This window comes from Cornus florida, unplaced genomic scaffold, assembly GCF_030987335.1.
Source record: "Cornus florida cultivar Cherokee Brave unplaced genomic scaffold, ASM3098733v1 CherokeeBrave_3.0.0_Hap2_scaffold_300, whole genome shotgun sequence".
Taxonomy (NCBI): Eukaryota; Viridiplantae; Streptophyta; class Magnoliopsida; order Cornales; family Cornaceae; genus Cornus; species Cornus florida.
Window position 1 is genome coordinate 1 of NW_026775806.1, and position 23,000 is coordinate 23,000.

At 32.7% G+C, this 23,000-nt stretch overlaps 1 long non-coding RNA gene across 10 annotated transcripts; it reads left to right on the forward strand.

The window, feature by feature from the left end:
* Window positions 1–40: 40 nt before the first annotated feature.
* LOC132291067 (uncharacterized) lies at window positions 41–22,986 on the forward strand. 10 transcript variants are annotated; one of them, XR_009475925.1, is made up of 29 exons: window positions 41–329; window positions 1,525–1,601; window positions 1,812–1,913; window positions 2,155–2,202; window positions 3,056–3,454; window positions 4,650–4,822; window positions 4,937–5,038; window positions 5,280–5,327; window positions 6,181–6,579; window positions 7,775–7,851; window positions 8,062–8,163; window positions 8,405–8,452; window positions 9,306–9,704; window positions 10,900–10,976; window positions 11,187–11,288; window positions 11,530–11,577; window positions 12,431–12,829; window positions 14,025–14,101; window positions 14,312–14,413; window positions 14,655–14,702; window positions 15,556–15,954; window positions 17,150–17,226; window positions 17,437–17,538; window positions 17,780–17,827; window positions 18,681–19,079; window positions 20,275–20,351; window positions 20,562–20,663; window positions 20,905–20,952; window positions 21,806–22,985. It is a non-coding gene; the product is annotated as an uncharacterized LOC132291067 (long non-coding RNA). The 10 variants fall into 10 exon arrangements; XR_009475926.1 differs by having other exon boundaries at window positions 4,650–4,726; window positions 7,775–7,947; XR_009475927.1 differs by having other exon boundaries at window positions 4,650–4,726; window positions 10,900–11,072.
* Window positions 22,987–23,000: the final 14 nt, after the last annotated feature.

Consider the following 23,000-nt stretch of genomic DNA (forward strand, 5'->3'; position numbering starts at 1 on the left):
TCATGTACTGCTTTTAATTTATTTTTAACACACTTAAACTTTTACTTTCTTATATCTTTTGGTATCATGATATGGAGACCCTTTATTTGAGAATGTGCATCCCTCTTTTTAAAAATGTTACACCTCTTGAACTGCATTATGCACAATTTATTAAGGGCTAAATATTTATTTTTGATGCCAATGTGCAAGTTATTTGAAGATTAATTGCTAAATATGAAATGTATGCATTTATAATAGACAGAACTCTGTATTGTAGGTTGCTTTAGCTATTTTTTTTTGGCTAGACATGGAAGTTCAGCCTCCCGAAAATATATGTTGGAATGCATCAGGTTCACTTGTTTTTTGTTATTGATTTTCAATTATTTTTTCAGCGTGTTGGATGACTAATCTGCGCGTTTGAGCAATCTTCATGGAGCATTGTCTACCTCGAAATAAACCACACAAAACTTTAAGAGATCCCAGTTGGTCAAACAACTATTTTTTAGGGATTTGTCTTTCAAAATGAAATTTGTCAGCAGAACCCTTTATTAATTAATTGAAACATATTGGTTAATTTTATAATTTATGATTACCATTGAATAATTGTCACCATTTTTCCTTTTTGCTGAATTTATTTTGTTTTGGCAAGTGACCTTGAAAATTCACTTGGTCACTGCTGTTCATTTTCTATTGTTTTGTAAACTTGACGGAATGAAACAACTTGTTATTATAATACTTGGAATTCAATTACATATGATTGCTCTTAGCTTATTGATCTGCCCCTTGACTCGAGATGAGGTAATGTGAAGTGGATTCTTACCCATAAGAATAACTTCATGACTTGGGCATTTGAGAATTAATAATTAAAATGGGATGCCATTAATTTTTGAAGTATAAACAAAATGACGTTTTTTGCCTTCTACGTTAACCATGAGTACTCTTATTTATTTGTTCTTTCACCAGTCTTATATTTTTGTTTGTTATCTGTACAATTTATTTTTAATCCATATCTTAGTCTGTCCTCTTGCTTAGACTCTAAAGCGACATACCCCGGCGCTTGGCACCCATGCCATATAGATAGATAGAATTAAGTAGAAGAAATTTGGCATCCTTTGCTTTAATCACATCACTGTTGGCCTTCAACTGACTAAAGAATGGATAGGGTCTTTTCCCATCTCGAATGGCTATGGACTGGATTATTTGATTTCCTTGAGCAATTATGTTCTGTTGCATGCTTGAATATGAATCTAAGCCGTGGATAATTTCTTCCTTCATCAAATATTTTATCTCAGATGTGTTAGTTTACTTGTCATGATCTTTTGATTAAACAAAAACAAATCAACACCAGTTAAATCACCTTAACTAAATTTACTGCTCTCACTGCCTACTTTAATGGTTTAAGTGCAAATTTATTTTTCTTTATTTTAATGGTTTAAGTGCAGATGTTGATTATATTATACAGTATTACCTTGGCTTGTTCAATTCTAATGTTTTTTATCCTGCTCCTATTCTCGATTATATATTATTAATTATGTGACTGTACAGGGGACCAAAATTCGTTCCTTGTGGGGCACAGCTCAGTTGTTTTTGCATCCTCGTTACATGCATCGTGGTGCTTCTAGGTAGTTATTTCTATTTCTATTTTGCTACTTGAATATGATAACTGTGCTCACAAAATTCTTGGGTTTGCCGTAGTGCAAGTCAAGAAAGCCATGGAGGTGGGTGACTTTTGCTTACATCCATCCTTTAAACCTATAAGATGGGTTGTTTCTTTTATTCATAACTCAATAATTCAATGAAATGCTAAGTCTGCTATTTTGCACATGCTACAGGTTACGCATTATCTAGGGGGCGAAAATTATGTTTTCTGGGGTGGTCGGGAGGGTTATCAGACCCTTTTAAACACAGATATGGAAAGAGAGCTTGATCATAAGGTAGGCTCACCAGTTCCTGAATTACAGAATAAATTTTAAATTTCCCCAGGTATTATTGAGAACTGTCTTGTCTCTTTATTATTACTGTTTTTCAAAATTTGTTTTTGAAAGCAGATAACCGTATGGCAAGGTTTCCTATTTTCATGTGATTTGTTGTCTAACATATTCAATATTGTTCTTCTTTATTTTCTCTTTACTTTAATTTAATTTACATTTGATTAACTGGTTAATCCACTTACAGGGTTTATGGAAGCTGCTGTTGCCTTCAAGAAGAAAATTGGATTCAACGGTACTTGTATATTCAATTTGTCATGCACCATTTATTAGCAGAATAGAATTGTACTGTGAAAAATAAATAACTTTATCGAACTAAACATTGCTTTGGTGCTATCAATCTATCATCTATTTCTACAGATAATATGAGTAACTTGTTTTCGCAATTGGGTTTCTTATAAAGGCGTCAGTGTAATCTAATCTTCTTGTAAAGGATGAGAAGTACCCGCATATTGTATATATTGAGCCAGAAACGACTGAAGACATCCATAATAAAGCAATATCCATGGTTGAAAAACTTATTCTTAACACTTAATTCTTTCTTGTCAATTTTATTCTTATTTGTGTAATTTTGTTTGAGCCTTGAGCTACCTCTGCGGTTGTTTACTTATTAGTGCTTATATTTACTTTGAGGTTACTAAATATCTGGGGTGACTAATACGACCCGAGGTTGAGAATCTGAAACGTTGGCACGTAAATGTATTTGTGAATCAATATATGGCTAGAGGAGAAGGATATTATTCATTATAATCTAAAAAGGATTATAGTTTAATGGAAAGTTGTACCCTGTTGCAATGCGAAAAAATAATCAATTGGCAGTTTCTAGGCTGAGGCTTTCCTAATTTCATTTATAATCGTGACCTCCCGCTGATGCCAATCTTCAAATGTTTTCAATTTACTGTGCTAAAATGTCAACTTGTTGATTGATGAAATATCTATTTGGCTTGTCTGAAGAGGTTCCGTTGGTATAAATCTAAATGATTATTGCAGCTAACTTCTTATACATGTTAACATTGTTCTATTCCATATAATTTGGAATACAATTTTGCTTTTTCAGGTTTTTATAAACACTTTTTTTTTGTATGCAGAGGAGATGATTGGAGGTCTCACTCACAGTACCATTCAGGCAAGCTCTTGAAACTGGGCAGTTTTATTGTTTCATGTACTGCTTTTAATTTATTTTTAACACACTTAAACTTTTACTTTCTTATATCTTTTGGTATCATGATATGGAGACCCTTTATTTGAGAATGTGCATCCCTCTTTTTAAAAATGTTACACCTCTTGAACTGCATTATGCACAATTTATTAAGGGCTAAATATTTATTTTTGATGCCAATGTGCAAGTTATTTGAAGATTAATTGCTAAATATGAAATGTATGCATTTATAATAGACAGAACTCTGTATTGTAGGTTGCTTTAGCTATTTTTTTTTGGCTAGACATGGAAGTTCAGCCTCCCGAAAATATATGTTGGAATGCATCAGGTTCACTTGTTTTTTGTTATTGATTTTCAATTATTTTTTCAGCGTGTTGGATGACTAATCTGCGCGTTTGAGCAATCTTCATGGAGCATTGTCTACCTCGAAATAAACCACACAAAACTTTAAGAGATCCCAGTTGGTCAAACAACTATTTTTTAGGGATTTGTCTTTCAAAATGAAATTTGTCAGCAGAACCCTTTATTAATTAATTGAAACATATTGGTTAATTTTATAATTTATGATTACCATTGAATAATTGTCACCATTTTTCCTTTTTGCTGAATTTATTTTGTTTTGGCAAGTGACCTTGAAAATTCACTTGGTCACTGCTGTTCATTTTCTATTGTTTTGTAAACTTGACGGAATGAAACAACTTGTTATTATAATACTTGGAATTCAATTACATATGATTGCTCTTAGCTTATTGATCTGCCCCTTGACTCGAGATGAGGTAATGTGAAGTGGATTCTTACCCATAAGAATAACTTCATGACTTGGGCATTTGAGAATTAATAATTAAAATGGGATGCCATTAATTTTTGAAGTATAAACAAAATGACGTTTTTTGCCTTCTACGTTAACCATGAGTACTCTTATTTATTTGTTCTTTCACCAGTCTTATATTTTTGTTTGTTATCTGTACAATTTATTTTTAATCCATATCTTAGTCTGTCCTCTTGCTTAGACTCTAAAGCGACATACCCCGGCGCTTGGCACCCATGCCATATAGATAGATAGAATTAAGTAGAAGAAATTTGGCATCCTTTGCTTTAATCACATCACTGTTGGCCTTCAACTGACTAAAGAATGGATAGGGTCTTTTCCCATCTCGAATGGCTATGGACTGGATTATTTGATTTCCTTGAGCAATTATGTTCTGTTGCATGCTTGAATATGAATCTAAGCCGTGGATAATTTCTTCCTTCATCAAATATTTTATCTCAGATGTGTTAGTTTACTTGTCATGATCTTTTGATTAAACAAAAACAAATCAACACCAGTTAAATCACCTTAACTAAATTTACTGCTCTCACTGCCTACTTTAATGGTTTAAGTGCAAATTTATTTTTCTTTATTTTAATGGTTTAAGTGCAGATGTTGATTATATTATACAGTATTACCTTGGCTTGTTCAATTCTAATGTTTTTTATCCTGCTCCTATTCTCGATTATATATTATTAATTATGTGACTGTACAGGGGACCAAAATTCGTTCCTTGTGGGGCACAGCTCAGTTGTTTTTGCATCCTCGTTACATGCATCGTGGTGCTTCTAGGTAGTTATTTCTATTTCTATTTTGCTACTTGAATATGATAACTGTGCTCACAAAATTCTTGGGTTTGCCGTAGTGCAAGTCAAGAAAGCCATGGAGGTGGGTGACTTTTGCTTACATCCATCCTTTAAACCTATAAGATGGGTTGTTTCTTTTATTCATAACTCAATAATTCAATGAAATGCTAAGTCTGCTATTTTGCACATGCTACAGGTTACGCATTATCTAGGGGGCGAAAATTATGTTTTCTGGGGTGGTCGGGAGGGTTATCAGACCCTTTTAAACACAGATATGGAAAGAGAGCTTGATCATAAGGTAGGCTCACCAGTTCCTGAATTACAGAATAAATTTTAAATTTCCCCAGGTATTATTGAGAACTGTCTTGTCTCTTTATTATTACTGTTTTTCAAAATTTGTTTTTGAAAGCAGATAACCGTATGGCAAGGTTTCCTATTTTCATGTGATTTGTTGTCTAACATATTCAATATTGTTCTTCTTTATTTTCTCTTTACTTTAATTTAATTTACATTTGATTAACTGGTTAATCCACTTACAGGGTTTATGGAAGCTGCTGTTGCCTTCAAGAAGAAAATTGGATTCAACGGTACTTGTATATTCAATTTGTCATGCACCATTTATTAGCAGAATAGAATTGTACTGTGAAAAATAAATAACTTTATCGAACTAAACATTGCTTTGGTGCTATCAATCTATCATCTATTTCTACAGATAATATGAGTAACTTGTTTTCGCAATTGGGTTTCTTATAAAGGCGTCAGTGTAATCTAATCTTCTTGTAAAGGATGAGAAGTACCCGCATATTGTATATATTGAGCCAGAAACGACTGAAGACATCCATAATAAAGCAATATCCATGGTTGAAAAACTTATTCTTAACACTTAATTCTTTCTTGTCAATTTTATTCTTATTTGTGTAATTTTGTTTGAGCCTTGAGCTACCTCTGCGGTTGTTTACTTATTAGTGCTTATATTTACTTTGAGGTTATTAAATATCTGGGGTGACTAATACGACCCGAAGTTGAGAATCTGAAACGTTGGCACGTAAATGTATTTGTGAATCAATATATGGCTAGAGGAGAAGGATATTATTCATTATAATCTAAAAAGGATTATAGTTTAATGGAAAGTTGTACCCTGTTGCAATGCGAAAAAATAATCAATTGGCAGTTTCTAGGCTGAGGCTTTCCTAATTTCATTTATAATCGTGACCTCCCGCTGATGCCAATCTTCAAATGTTTTCAATTTACTGTGCTAAAATGTCAACTTGTTGATTGATGAAATATCTATTTGGCTTGTCTGAAGAGGTTCCGTTGGTATAAATCTAAATGATTATTGCAGCTAACTTCTTATACATGTTAACATTGTTCTATTCCATATAATTTGGAATACAATTTTGCTTTTTCAGGTTTTTATAAACACTTTTTTTTTGTATGCAGAGGAGATGATTGGAGGTCTCACTCACAGTACCATTCAGGCAAGCTCTTGAAACTGGGCAGTTTTATTGTTTCATGTACTGCTTTTAATTTATTTTTAACACACTTAAACTTTTACTTTCTTATATCTTTTGGTATCATGATATGGAGACCCTTTATTTGAGAATGTGCATCCCTCTTTTTAAAAATGTTACACCTCTTGAACTGCATTATGCACAATTTATTAAGGGCTAAATATTTATTTTTGATGCCAATGTGCAAGTTATTTGAAGATTAATTGCTAAATATGAAATGTATGCATTTATAATAGACAGAACTCTGTATTGTAGGTTGCTTTAGCTATTTTTTTTTGGCTAGACATGGAAGTTCAGCCTCCCGAAAATATATGTTGGAATGCATCAGGTTCACTTGTTTTTTGTTATTGATTTTCAATTATTTTTTCAGCGTGTTGGATGACTAATCTGCGCGTTTGAGCAATCTTCATGGAGCATTGTCTACCTCGAAATAAACCACACAAAACTTTAAGAGATCCCAGTTGGTCAAACAACTATTTTTTAGGGATTTGTCTTTCAAAATGAAATTTGTCAGCAGAACCCTTTATTAATTAATTGAAACATATTGGTTAATTTTATAATTTATGATTACCATTGAATAATTGTCACCATTTTTCCTTTTTGCTGAATTTATTTTGTTTTGGCAAGTGACCTTGAAAATTCACTTGGTCACTGCTGTTCATTTTCTATTGTTTTGTAAACTTGACGGAATGAAACAACTTGTTATTATAATACTTGGAATTCAATTACATATGATTGCTCTTAGCTTATTGATCTGCCCCTTGACTCGAGATGAGGTAATGTGAAGTGGATTCTTACCCATAAGAATAACTTCATGACTTGGGCATTTGAGAATTAATAATTAAAATGGGATGCCATTAATTTTTGAAGTATAAACAAAATGACGTTTTTTGCCTTCTACGTTAACCATGAGTACTCTTATTTATTTGTTCTTTCACCAGTCTTATATTTTTGTTTGTTATCTGTACAATTTATTTTTAATCCATATCTTAGTCTGTCCTCTTGCTTAGACTCTAAAGCGACATACCCCGGCGCTTGGCACCCATGCCATATAGATAGATAGAATTAAGTAGAAGAAATTTGGCATCCTTTGCTTTAATCACATCACTGTTGGCCTTCAACTGACTAAAGAATGGATAGGGTCTTTTCCCATCTCGAATGGCTATGGACTGGATTATTTGATTTCCTTGAGCAATTATGTTCTGTTGCATGCTTGAATATGAATCTAAGCCGTGGATAATTTCTTCCTTCATCAAATATTTTATCTCAGATGTGTTAGTTTACTTGTCATGATCTTTTGATTAAACAAAAACAAATCAACACCAGTTAAATCACCTTAACTAAATTTACTGCTCTCACTGCCTACTTTAATGGTTTAAGTGCAAATTTATTTTTCTTTATTTTAATGGTTTAAGTGCAGATGTTGATTATATTATACAGTATTACCTTGGCTTGTTCAATTCTAATGTTTTTTATCCTGCTCCTATTCTCGATTATATATTATTAATTATGTGACTGTACAGGGGACCAAAATTCGTTCCTTGTGGGGCACAGCTCAGTTGTTTTTGCATCCTCGTTACATGCATCGTGGTGCTTCTAGGTAGTTATTTCTATTTCTATTTTGCTACTTGAATATGATAACTGTGCTCACAAAATTCTTGGGTTTGCCGTAGTGCAAGTCAAGAAAGCCATGGAGGTGGGTGACTTTTGCTTACATCCATCCTTTAAACCTATAAGATGGGTTGTTTCTTTTATTCATAACTCAATAATTCAATGAAATGCTAAGTCTGCTATTTTGCACATGCTACAGGTTACGCATTATCTAGGGGGCGAAAATTATGTTTTCTGGGGTGGTCGGGAGGGTTATCAGACCCTTTTAAACACAGATATGGAAAGAGAGCTTGATCATAAGGTAGGCTCACCAGTTCCTGAATTACAGAATAAATTTTAAATTTCCCCAGGTATTATTGAGAACTGTCTTGTCTCTTTATTATTACTGTTTTTCAAAATTTGTTTTTGAAAGCAGATAACCGTATGGCAAGGTTTCCTATTTTCATGTGATTTGTTGTCTAACATATTCAATATTGTTCTTCTTTATTTTCTCTTTACTTTAATTTAATTTACATTTGATTAACTGGTTAATCCACTTACAGGGTTTATGGAAGCTGCTGTTGCCTTCAAGAAGAAAATTGGATTCAACGGTACTTGTATATTCAATTTGTCATGCACCATTTATTAGCAGAATAGAATTGTACTGTGAAAAATAAATAACTTTATCGAACTAAACATTGCTTTGGTGCTATCAATCTATCATCTATTTCTACAGATAATATGAGTAACTTGTTTTCGCAATTGGGTTTCTTATAAAGGCGTCAGTGTAATCTAATCTTCTTGTAAAGGATGAGAAGTACCCGCATATTGTATATATTGAGCCAGAAACGACTGAAGACATCCATAATAAAGCAATATCCATGGTTGAAAAACTTATTATTAACACTTAATTCTTTCTTGTCAATTTTATTCTTATTTGTGTAATTTTGTTTGAGCCTTGAGCTACCTCTGCGGTTGTTTACTTATTAGTGCTTATATTTACTTTGAGGTTATTAAATATCTGGGGTGACTAATACGACCCGAAGTTGAGAATCTGAAACGTTGGCACGTAAATGTATTTGTGAATCAATATATGGCTAGAGGAGAAGGATATTATTCATTATAATCTAAAAAGGATTATAGTTTAATGGAAAGTTGTACCCTGTTGCAATGCGAAAAAATAATCAATTGGCAGTTTCTAGGCTGAGGCTTTCCTAATTTCATTTATAATCGTGACCTCCCGCTGATGCCAATCTTCAAATGTTTTCAATTTACTGTGCTAAAATGTCAACTTGTTGATTGATGAAATATCTATTTGGCTTGTCTGAAGAGGTTCCGTTGGTATAAATCTAAATGATTATTGCAGCTAACTTCTTATACATGTTAACATTGTTCTATTCCATATAATTTGGAATACAATTTTGCTTTTTCAGGTTTTTATAAACACTTTTTTTTTGTATGCAGAGGAGATGATTGGAGGTCTCACTCACAGTACCATTCAGGCAAGCTCTTGAAACTGGGCAGTTTTATTGTTTCATGTACTGCTTTTAATTTATTTTTAACACACTTAAACTTTTACTTTCTTATATCTTTTGGTATCATGATATGGAGACCCTTTATTTGAGAATGTGCATCCCTCTTTTTAAAAATGTTACACCTCTTGAACTGCATTATGCACAATTTATTAAGGGCTAAATATTTATTTTTGATGCCAATGTGCAAGTTATTTGAAGATTAATTGCTAAATATGAAATGTATGCATTTATAATAGACAGAACTCTGTATTGTAGGTTGCTTTAGCTATTTTTTTTTGGCTAGACATGGAAGTTCAGCCTCCCGAAAATATATGTTGGAATGCATCAGGTTCACTTGTTTTTTGTTATTGATTTTCAATTATTTTTTCAGCGTGTTGGATGACTAATCTGCGCGTTTGAGCAATCTTCATGGAGCATTGTCTACCTCGAAATAAACCACACAAAACTTTAAGAGATCCCAGTTGGTCAAACAACTATTTTTTAGGGATTTGTCTTTCAAAATGAAATTTGTCAGCAGAACCCTTTATTAATTAATTGAAACATATTGGTTAATTTTATAATTTATGATTACCATTGAATAATTGTCACCATTTTTCCTTTTTGCTGAATTTATTTTGTTTTGGCAAGTGACCTTGAAAATTCACTTGGTCACTGCTGTTCATTTTCTATTGTTTTGTAAACTTGACGGAATGAAACAACTTGTTATTATAATACTTGGAATTCAATTACATATGATTGCTCTTAGCTTATTGATCTGCCCCTTGACTCGAGATGAGGTAATGTGAAGTGGATTCTTACCCATAAGAATAACTTCATGACTTGGGCATTTGAGAATTAATAATTAAAATGGGATGCCATTAATTTTTGAAGTATAAACAAAATGACGTTTTTTGCCTTCTACGTTAACCATGAGTACTCTTATTTATTTGTTCTTTCACCAGTCTTATATTTTTGTTTGTTATCTGTACAATTTATTTTTAATCCATATCTTAGTCTGTCCTCTTGCTTAGACTCTAAAGCGACATACCCCGGCGCTTGGCACCCATGCCATATAGATAGATAGAATTAAGTAGAAGAAATTTGGCATCCTTTGCTTTAATCACATCACTGTTGGCCTTCAACTGACTAAAGAATGGATAGGGTCTTTTCCCATCTCGAATGGCTATGGACTGGATTATTTGATTTCCTTGAGCAATTATGTTCTGTTGCATGCTTGAATATGAATCTAAGCCGTGGATAATTTCTTCCTTCATCAAATATTTTATCTCAGATGTGTTAGTTTACTTGTCATGATCTTTTGATTAAACAAAAACAAATCAACACCAGTTAAATCACCTTAACTAAATTTACTGCTCTCACTGCCTACTTTAATGGTTTAAGTGCAAATTTATTTTTCTTTATTTTAATGGTTTAAGTGCAGATGTTGATTATATTATACAGTATTACCTTGGCTTGTTCAATTCTAATGTTTTTTATCCTGCTCCTATTCTCGATTATATATTATTAATTATGTGACTGTACAGGGGACCAAAATTCGTTCCTTGTGGGGCACAGCTCAGTTGTTTTTGCATCCTCGTTACATGCATCGTGGTGCTTCTAGGTAGTTATTTCTATTTCTATTTTGCTACTTGAATATGATAACTGTGCTCACAAAATTCTTGGGTTTGCCGTAGTGCAAGTCAAGAAAGCCATGGAGGTGGGTGACTTTTGCTTACATCCATCCTTTAAACCTATAAGATGGGTTGTTTCTTTTATTCATAACTCAATAATTCAATGAAATGCTAAGTCTGCTATTTTGCACATGCTACAGGTTACGCATTATCTAGGGGGCGAAAATTATGTTTTCTGGGGTGGTCGGGAGGGTTATCAGACCCTTTTAAACACAGATATGGAAAGAGAGCTTGATCATAAGGTAGGCTCACCAGTTCCTGAATTACAGAATAAATTTTAAATTTCCCCAGGTATTATTGAGAACTGTCTTGTCTCTTTATTATTACTGTTTTTCAAAATTTGTTTTTGAAAGCAGATAACCGTATGGCAAGGTTTCCTATTTTCATGTGATTTGTTGTCTAACATATTCAATATTGTTCTTCTTTATTTTCTCTTTACTTTAATTTAATTTACATTTGATTAACTGGTTAATCCACTTACAGGGTTTATGGAAGCTGCTGTTGCCTTCAAGAAGAAAATTGGATTCAACGGTACTTGTATATTCAATTTGTCATGCACCATTTATTAGCAGAATAGAATTGTACTGTGAAAAATAAATAACTTTATCGAACTAAACATTGCTTTGGTGCTATCAATCTATCATCTATTTCTACAGATAATATGAGTAACTTGTTTTCGCAATTGGGTTTCTTATAAAGGCGTCAGTGTAATCTAATCTTCTTGTAAAGGATGAGAAGTACCCGCATATTGTATATATTGAGCCAGAAACGACTGAAGACATCCATAATAAAGCAATATCCATGGTTGAAAAACTTATTCTTAACACTTAATTCTTTCTTGTCAATTTTATTCTTATTTGTGTAATTTTGTTTGAGCCTTGAGCTACCTCTGCGGTTGTTTACTTATTAGTGCTTATATTTACTTTGAGGTTATTAAATATCTGGGGTGACTAATACGACCCGAAGTTGAGAATCTGAAACGTTGGCACGTAAATGTATTTGTGAATCAATATATGGCTAGAGGAGAAGGATATTATTCATTATAATCTAAAAAGGATTATAGTTTAATGGAAAGTTGTACCCTGTTGCAATGCGAAAAAATAATCAATTGGCAGTTTCTAGGCTGAGGCTTTCCTAATTTCATTTATAATCGTGACCTCCCGCTGATGCCAATCTTCAAATGTTTTCAATTTACTGTGCTAAAATGTCAACTTGTTGATTGATGAAATATCTATTTGGCTTGTCTGAAGAGGTTCCGTTGGTATAAATCTAAATGATTATTGCAGCTAACTTCTTATACATGTTAACATTGTTCTATTCCATATAATTTGGAATACAATTTTGCTTTTTCAGGTTTTTATAAACACTTTTTTTTTGTATGCAGAGGAGATGATTGGAGGTCTCACTCACAGTACCATTCAGGCAAGCTCTTGAAACTGGGCAGTTTTATTGTTTCATGTACTGCTTTTAATTTATTTTTAACACACTTAAACTTTTACTTTCTTATATCTTTTGGTATCATGATATGGAGACCCTTTATTTGAGAATGTGCATCCCTCTTTTTAAAAATGTTACACCTCTTGAACTGCATTATGCACAATTTATTAAGGGCTAAATATTTATTTTTGATGCCAATGTGCAAGTTATTTGAAGATTAATTGCTAAATATGAAATGTATGCATTTATAATAGACAGAACTCTGTATTGTAGGTTGCTTTAGCTATTTTTTTTTGGCTAGACATGGAAGTTCAGCCTCCCGAAAATATATGTTGGAATGCATCAGGTTCACTTGTTTTTTGTTATTGATTTTCAATTATTTTTTCAGCGTGTTGGATGACTAATCTGCGCGTTTGAGCAATCTTCATGGAGCATTGTCTACCTCGAAATAAACCACACAAAACTTTAAGAGATCCCAGTTGGTCAAACAACTATTTTTTAGGGATTTGTCTTTCAAAATGAAATTTGTCAGCAGAACCCTTTATTAATTAATTGAAACATATTGGTTAATTTTATAATTTATGATTACCATTGAATAATTGTCACCATTTTTCCTTTTTGCTGAATTTATTTTGTTTTGGCAAGTGACCTTGAAAATTCACTTGGTCACTGCTGTTCATTTTCTATTGTTTTGTAAACTTGACGGAATGAAACAACTTGTTATTATAATACTTGGAATTCAATTACATATGATTGCTCTTAGCTTATTGATCTGCCCCTTGACTCGAGATGAGGTAATGTGAAGTGGATTCTTACCCATAAGAATAACTTCATGACTTGGGCATTTGAGAATTAATAATTAAAATGGGATGCCATTAATTTTTGAAGTATAAACAAAATGACGTTTTTTGCCTTCTACGTTAACCATGAGTACTCTTATTTATTTGTTCTTTCACCAGTCTTATATTTTTGTTTGTTATCTGTACAATTTATTTTTAATCCATATCTTAGTCTGTCCTCTTGCTTAGACTCTAAAGCGACATACCCCGGCGCTTGGCACCCATGCCATATAGATAGATAGAATTAAGTAGAAGAAATTTGGCATCCTTTGCTTTAATCACATCACTGTTGGCCTTCAACTGACTAAAGAATGGATAGGGTCTTTTCCCATCTCGAATGGCTATGGACTGGATTATTTGATTTCCTTGAGCAATTATGTTCTGTTGCATGCTTGAATATGAATCTAAGCCGTGGATAATTTCTTCCTTCATCAAATATTTTATCTCAGATGTGTTAGTTTACTTGTCATGATCTTTTGATTAAACAAAAACAAATCAACACCAGTTAAATCACCTTAACTAAATTTACTGCTCTCACTGCCTACTTTAATGGTTTAAGTGCAAATTTATTTTTCTTTATTTTAATGGTTTAAGTGCAGATGTTGATTATATTATACAGTATTACCTTGGCTTGTTCAATTCTAATGTTTTTTATCCTGCTCCTATTCTCGATTATATATTATTAATTATGTGACTGTACAGGGGACCAAAATTCGTTCCTTGTGGGGCACAGCTCAGTTGTTTTTGCATCCTCGTTACATGCATCGTGGTGCTTCTAGGTAGTTATTTCTATTTCTATTTTGCTACTTGAATATGATAACTGTGCTCACAAAATTCTTGGGTTTGCCGTAGTGCAAGTCAAGAAAGCCATGGAGGTGGGTGACTTTTGCTTACATCCATCCTTTAAACCTATAAGATGGGTTGTTTCTTTTATTCATAACTCAATAATTCAATGAAATGCTAAGTCTGCTATTTTGCACATGCTACAGGTTACGCATTATCTAGGGGGCGAAAATTATGTTTTCTGGGGTGGTCGGGAGGGTTATCAGACCCTTTTAAACACAGATATGGAAAGAGAGCTTGATCATAAGGTAGGCTCACCAGTTCCTGAATTACAGAATAAATTTTAAATTTCCCCAGGTATTATTGAGAACTGTCTTGTCTCTTTATTATTACTGTTTTTCAAAATTTGTTTTTGAAAGCAGATAACCGTATGGCAAGGTTTCCTATTTTCATGTGATTTGTTGTCTAACATATTCAATATTGTTCTTCTTTATTTTCTCTTTACTTTAATTTAATTTACATTTGATTAACTGGTTAATCCACTTACAGGGTTTATGGAAGCTGCTGTTGCCTTCAAGAAGAAAATTGGATTCAACGGTACTTGTATATTCAATTTGTCATGCACCATTTATTAGCAGAATAGAATTGTACTGTGAAAAATAAATAACTTTATCGAACTAAACATTGCTTTGGTGCTATCAATCTATCATCTATTTCTACAGATAATATGAGTAACTTGTTTTCGCAATTGGGTTTCTTATAAAGGCGTCAGTGTAATCTAATCTTCTTGTAAAGGATGAGAAGTACCCGCATATTGTATATATTGAGCCAGAAACGACTGAAGACATCCATAATAAAGCAATATCCATGGTTGAAAAACTTATTCTTAACACTTAATTCTTTCTTGTCAATTTTATTCTTATTTGTGTAATTTTGTTTGAGCCTTGAGCTACCTCTGCGGTTGTTTACTTATTAGTGCTTATATTTACTTTGAGGTTATTAAATATCTGGGGTGACTAATACGACCCGAAGTTGAGAATCTGAAACGTTGGCACGTAAATGTATTTGTGAATCAATATATGGCTAGAGGAGAAGGATATTATTCATTATAATCTAAAAAGGATTATAGTTTAATGGAAAGTTGTACCCTGTTGCAATGCGAAAAAATAATCAATTGGCAGTTTCTAGGCTGAGGCTTTCCTAATTTCATTTATAATCGTGACCTCCCGCTGATGCCAATCTTCAAATGTTTTCAATTTACTGTGCTAAAATGTCAACTTGTTGATTGATGAAATATCTATTTGGCTTGTCTGAAGAGGTTCCGTTGGTATAAATCTAAATGATTATTGCAGCTAACTTCTTATACATGTTAACATTGTTCTATTCCATATAATTTGGAATACAATTTTGCTTTTTCAGGTTTTTATAAACACTTTTTTTTTGTATGCAGAGGAGATGATTGGAGGTCTCACTCACAGTACCATTCAGGCAAGCTCTTGAAACTGGGCAGTTTTATTGTTTCATGTACTGCTTTTAATTTATTTTTAACACACTTAAACTTTTACTTTCTTATATCTTTTGGTATCATGATATGGAGACCCTTTATTTGAGAATGTGCATCCCTCTTTTTAAAAATGTTACACCTCTTGAACTGCATTATGCACAATTTATTAAGGGCTAAATATTTATTTTTGATGCCAATGTGCAAGTTATTTGAAGATTAATTGCTAAATATGAAATGTATGCATTTATAATAGACAGAACTCTGTATTGTAGGTTGCTTTAGCTATTTTTTTTTGGCTAGACATGGAAGTTCAGCCTCCCGAAAATATATGTTGGAATGCATCAGGTTCACTTGTTTTTTGTTATTGATTTTCAATTATTTTTTCAGCGTGTTGGATGACTAATCTGCGCGTTTGAGCAATCTTCATGGAGCATTGTCTACCTCGAAATAAACCACACAAAACTTTAAGAGATCCCAGTTGGTCAAACAACTATTTTTTAGGGATTTGTCTTTCAAAATGAAATTTGTCAGCAGAACCCTTTATTAATTAATTGAAACATATTGGTTAATTTTATAATTTATGATTACCATTGAATAATTGTCACCATTTTTCCTTTTTGCTGAATTTATTTTGTTTTGGCAAGTGACCTTGAAAATTCACTTGGTCACTGCTGTTCATTTTCTATTGTTTTGTAAACTTGACGGAATGAAACAACTTGTTATTATAATACTTGGAATTCAATTACATATGATTGCTCTTAGCTTATTGATCTGCCCCTTGACTCGAGATGAGGTAATGTGAAGTGGATTCTTACCCATAAGAATAACTTCATGACTTGGGCATTTGAGAATTAATAATTAAAATGGGATGCCATTAATTTTTGAAGTATAAACAAAATGACGTTTTTTGCCTTCTACGTTAACCATGAGTACTCTTATTTATTTGTTCTTTCACCAGTCTTATATTTTTGTTTGTTATCTGTACAATTTATTTTTAATCCATATCTTAGTCTGTCCTCTTGCTTAGACTCTAAAGCGACATACCCCGGCGCTTGGCACCCATGCCATATAGATAGATAGAATTAAGTAGAAGAAATTTGGCATCCTTTGCTTTAATCACATCACTGTTGGCCTTCAACTGACTAAAGAATGGATAGGGTCTTTTCCCATCTCGAATGGCTATGGACTGGATTATTTGATTTCCTTGAGCAATTATGTTCTGTTGCATGCTTGAATATGAATCTAAGCCGTGGATAATTTCTTCCTTCATCAAATATTTTATCTCAGATGTGTTAGTTTACTTGTCATGATCTTTTGATTAAACAAAAACAAATCAACACCAGTTAAATCACCTTAACTAAATTTACTGCTCTCACTGCCTACTTTAATGGTTTAAGTGCAAATTTATTTTTCTTTATTTTAATGGTTTAAGTGCAGATGTTGATTATATTATACAGTATTACCTTGGCTTGTTCAATTCTAATGTTTTTTATCCTGCTCCTATTCTCGATTATATATTATTAATTATGTGACTGTACAGGGGACCAAAATTCGTTCCTTGTGGGGCACAGCTCAGTTGTTTTTGCATCCTCGTTACATGCATCGTGGTGCTTCTAGGTAGTTATTTCTATTTCTATTTTGCTACTTGAATATGATAACTGTGCTCACAAAATTCTTGGGTTTGCCGTAGTGCAAGTCAAGAAAGCCATGGAGGTGGGTGACTTTTGCTTACATCCATCCTTTAAACCTATAAGATGGGTTGTTTCTTTTATTCATAACTCAATAATTCAATGAAATGCTAAGTCTGCTATTTTGCACATGCTACAGGTTACGCATTATCTAGGGGGCGAAAATTATGTTTTCTGGGGTGGTCGGGAGGGTTATCAGACCCTTTTAAACACAGATATGGAAAGAGAGCTTGATCATAAGGTAGGCTCACCAGTTCCTGAATTACAGAATAAATTTTAAATTTCCCCAGGTATTATTGAGAACTGTCTTGTCTCTTTATTATTACTGTTTTTCAAAATTTGTTTTTGAAAGCAGATAACCGTATGGCAAGGTTTCCTATTTTCATGTGATTTGTTGTCTAACATATTCAATATTGTTCTTCTTTATTTTCTCTTTACTTTAATTTAATTTACATTTGATTAACTGGTTAATCCACTTACAGGGTTTATGGAAGCTGCTGTTGCCTTCAAGAAGAAAATTGGATTCAACGGTACTTGTATATTCAATTTGTCATGCACCATTTATTAGCAGAATAGAATTGTACTGTGAAAAATAAATAACTTTATCGAACTAAACATTGCTTTGGTGCTATCAATCTATCATCTATTTCTACAGATAATATGAGTAACTTGTTTTCGCAATTGGGTTTCTTATAAAGGCGTCAGTGTAATCTAATCTTCTTGTAAAGGATGAGAAGTACCCGCATATTGTATATATTGAGCCAGAAACGACTGAAGACATCCATAATAAAGCAATATCCATGGTTGAAAAACTTATTCTTAACACTTAATTCTTTCTTGTCAATTTTATTCTTATTTGTGTAATTTTGTTTGAGCCTTGAGCTACCTCTGCGGTTGTTTACTTATTAGTGCTTATATTTACTTTGAGGTTATTAAATATCTGGGGTGACTAATACGACCCGAAGTTGAGAATCTGAAACGTTGGCACGTAAATGTATTTGTGAATCAATATATGGCTAGAGGAGAAGGATATTATTCATTATAATCTAAAAAGGATTATAGTTTAATGGAAAGTTGTACCCTGTTGCAATGCGAAAAAATAATCAATTGGCAGTTTCTAGGCTGAGGCTTTCCTAATTTCATTTATAATCGTGACCTCCCGCTGATGCCAATCTTCAAATGTTTTCAATTTACTGTGCTAAAATGTCAACTTGTTGATTGATGAAATATCTATTTGGCTTGTCTGAAGAGGTTCCGTTGGTATAAATCTAAATGATTATTGCAGCTAACTTCTTATACATGTTAACATTGTTCTATTCCATATAATTTGGAATACAATTTTGCTTTTTCAGGTTTTTATAAACACTTTTTTTTTGTATGCAGAGGAGATGATTGGAGGTCTCACTCACAGTACCATTCAGGCAAGCTCTTGAAACTGGGCAGTTTTATTGTTTCATGTACTGCTTTTAATTTATTTTTAACACACTTAAACTTTTACTTTCTTATATCTTTTGGTATCATGATATGGAGACCCTTTATTTGAGAATGTGCATCCCTCTTTTTAAAAATGTTACACCTCTTGAACTGCATTATGCACAATTTATTAAGGGCTAAATATTTATTTTTGATGCCAATGTGCAAGTTATTTGAAGATTAATTGCTAAATATGAAATGTATGCATTTATAATAGACAGAACTCTGTATTGTAGGTTGCTTTAGCTATTTTTTTTTGGCTAGACATGGAAGTTCAGCCTCCCGAAAATATATGTTGGAATGCATCAGGTTCACTTGTTTTTTGTTATTGATTTTCAATTATTTTTTCAGCGTGTTGGATGACTAATCTGCGCGTTTGAGCAATCTTCATGGAGCATTGTCTACCTCGAAATAAACCACACAAAACTTTAAGAGATCCCAGTTGGTCAAACAACTATTTTTTAGGGATTTGTCTTTCAAAATGAAATTTGTCAGCAGAACCCTTTATTAATTAATTGAAACATATTGGTTAATTTTATAATTTATGATTACCATTGAATAATTGTCACCATTTTTCCTTTTTACTGAATTTATTTTGTTTTGGCAAGTGACCTTGAAAATTCACTTGGTCACTGCTGTTCATTTTCTATTGTTTTGTAAACTTGACGGAATGAAACAACTTGTTATTATAATACTTGGAATTCAATTACATATGATTGCTCTTAGCTTATTGATCTGCCCCTTGACTCGAGATGAGGTAATGTGAAGTGGATTCTTACCCATAAGAATAACTTCATGACTTGGGCATTTGAGAATTAATAATTAAAATGGGATGCCATTAATTTTTGAAGTATAAACAAAATGACGTTTTTTGCCTTCTACGTTAACCATGAGTACTCTTATTTATTTGTTCTTTCACCAGTCTTATATTTTTGTTTGTTATCTGTACAATTTATTTTTAATCCATATCTTAGTCTGTCCTCTTGCTTAGACTCTAAAGCGACATACCCCGGCGCTTGGCACCCATGCCATATAGATAGATAGAATTAAGTAGAAGAAATTTGGCATCCTTTGCTTTAATCACATCACTGTTGGCCTTCAACTGACTAAAGAATGGATAGGGTCTTTTCCCATCTCGAATGGCTATGGACTGGATTATTTGATTTCCTTGAGCAATTATGTTCTGTTGCATGCTTGAATATGAATCTAAGCCGTGGATAATTTCTTCCTTCATCAAATATTTTATCTCAGATGTGTTAGTTTACTTGTCATGATCTTTTGATTAAACAAAAACAAATCAACACCAGTTAAATCACCTTAACTAAATTTACTGCTCTCACTGCCTACTTTAATGGTTTAAGTGCAAATTTATTTTTCTTTATTTTAATGGTTTAAGTGCAGATGTTGATTATATTATACAGTATTACCTTGGCTTGTTCAATTCTAATGTTTTTTATCCTGCTCCTATTCTCGATTATATATTATTAATTATGTGACTGTACAGGGGACCAAAATTCGTTCCTTGTGGGGCACAGCTCAGTTGTTTTTGCATCCTCGTTACATGCATCGTGGTGCTTCTAGGTAGTTATTTCTATTTCTATTTTGCTACTTGAATATGATAACTGTGCTCACAAAATTCTTGGGTTTGCCGTAGTGCAAGTCAAGAAAGCCATGGAGGTGGGTGACTTTTGCTTACATCCATCCTTTAAACCTATAAGATGGGTTGTTTCTTTTATTCATAACTCAATAATTCAATGAAATGCTAAGTCTGCTATTTTGCACATGCTACAGGTTACGCATTATCTAGGGGGCGAAAATTATGTTTTCTGGGGTGGTCGGGAGGGTTATCAGACCCTTTTAAACACAGATATGGAAAGAGAGCTTGATCATAAGGTAGGCTCACCAGTTCCTGAATTACAGAATAAATTTTAAATTTCCCCAGGTATTATTGAGAACTGTCTTGTCTCTTTATTATTACTGTTTTTCAAAATTTGTTTTTGAAAGCAGATAACCGTATGGCAAGGTTTCCTATTTTCATGTGATTTGTTGTCTAACATATTCAATATTGTTCTTCTTTATTTTCTCTTTACTTTAATTTAATTTACATTTGATTAACTGGTTAATCCACTTACAGGGTTTATGGAAGCTGCTGTTGCCTTCAAGAAGAAAATTGGATTCAACGGTACTTGTATATTCAATTTGTCATGCACCATTTATTAGCAGAATAGAATTGTACTGTGAAAAATAAATAACTTTATCGAACTAAACATTGCTTTGGTGCTATCAATCTATCATCTATTTCTACAGATAATATGAGTAACTTGTTTTCGCAATTGGGTTTCTTATAAAGGCGTCAGTGTAATCTAATCTTCTTGTAAAGGATGAGAAGTACCCGCATATTGTATATATTGAGCCAGAAACGACTGAAGACATCCATAATAAAGCAATATCCATGGTTGAAAAACTTATTATTAACACTTAATTCTTTCTTGTCAATTTTATTCTTATTTGTGTAATTTTGTTTGAGCCTTGAGCTACCTCTGCGGTTGTTTACTTATTAGTGCTTATATTTACTTTGAGGTTATTAAATATCTGGGGTGACTAATACGACCCGAAGTTGAGAATCTGAAACGTTGGCACGTAAATGTATTTGTGAATCAATATATGGCTAGAGGAGAAGGATATTATTCATTATAATCTAAAAAGGATTATAGTTTAATGGAAAGTTGTACCCTGTTGCAATGCGAAAAAATAATCAATTGGCAGTTTCTAGGCTGAGGCTTTCCTAATTTCATTTATAATCGTGACCTCCCGCTGATGCCAATCTTCAAATGTTTTCAATTTACTGTGCTAAAATGTCAACTTGTTGATTGATGAAATATCTATTTGGCTTGTCTGAAGAGGTTCCGTTGGTATAAATCTAAATGATTATTGCAGCTAACTTCTTATACATGTTAACATTGTTCTATTCCATATAATTTGGAATACAATTTTGCTTTTTCAGGTTTTTATAAACACTTTTTTTTTGTATGCAGAGGAGATGATTGGAGGTCTCACTCACAGTACCATTCAGGCAAGCTCTTGAAACTGGGCAGTTTTATTGTTTCATGTACTGCTTTTAATTTATTTTTAACACACTTAAACTTTTACTTTCTTATATCTTTTGGTATCATGATATGGAGACCCTTTATTTGAGAATGTGCATCCCTCTTTTTAAAAATGTTACACCTCTTGAACTGCATTATGCACAATTTATTAAGGGCTAAATATTTATTTTTGATGCCAATGTGCAAGTTATTTGAAGATTAATTGCTAAATATGAAATGTATGCATTTATAATAGACAGAACTCTGTATTGTAGGTTGCTTTAGCTATTTTTTTTTGGCTAGACATGGAAGTTCAGCCTCCCGAAAATATATGTTGGAATGCATCAGGTTCACTTGTTTTTTGTTATTGATTTTCAATTATTTTTTCAGCGTGTTGGATGACTAATCTGCGCGTTTGAGCAATCTTCATGGAGCATTGTCTACCTCGAAATAAACCACACAAAACTTTAAGAGATCCCAGTTGGTCAAACAACTATTTTTTAGGGATTTGTCTTTCAAAATGAAATTTGTCAGCAGAACCCTTTATTAATTAATTGAAACATATTGGTTAATTTTATAATTTATGATTACCATTGAATAATTGTCACCATTTTTCCTTTTTGCTGAATTTATTTTGTTTTGGCAAGTGACCTTGAAAATTCACTTGGTCACTGCTGTTCATTTTCTATTGTTTTGTAAACTTGACGGAATGAAACAACTTGTTATTATAATACTTGGAATTCAATTACATATGATTGCTCTTAGCTTATTGATCTGCCCCTTGACTCGAGATGAGGTAATGTGAAGTGGATTCTTACCCATAAGAATAACTTCATGACTTGGGCATTTGAGAATTAATAATTAAAATGGGATGCCATTAATTTTTGAAGTATAAACAAAATGACGTTTTTTGCCTTCTACGTTAACCATGAGTACTCTTATTTATTTGTTCTTTCACCAGTCTTATATTTTTGTTTGTTATCTGTACAATTTATTTTTAATCCATATCTTAGTCTGTCCTCTTGCTTAGACTCTAAAGCGACATACCCCGGCGCTTGGCACCCATGCCATATAGATAGATAGAATTAAGTAGAAGAAATTTGGCATCCTTTGCTTTAATCACATCACTGTTGGCCTTCAACTG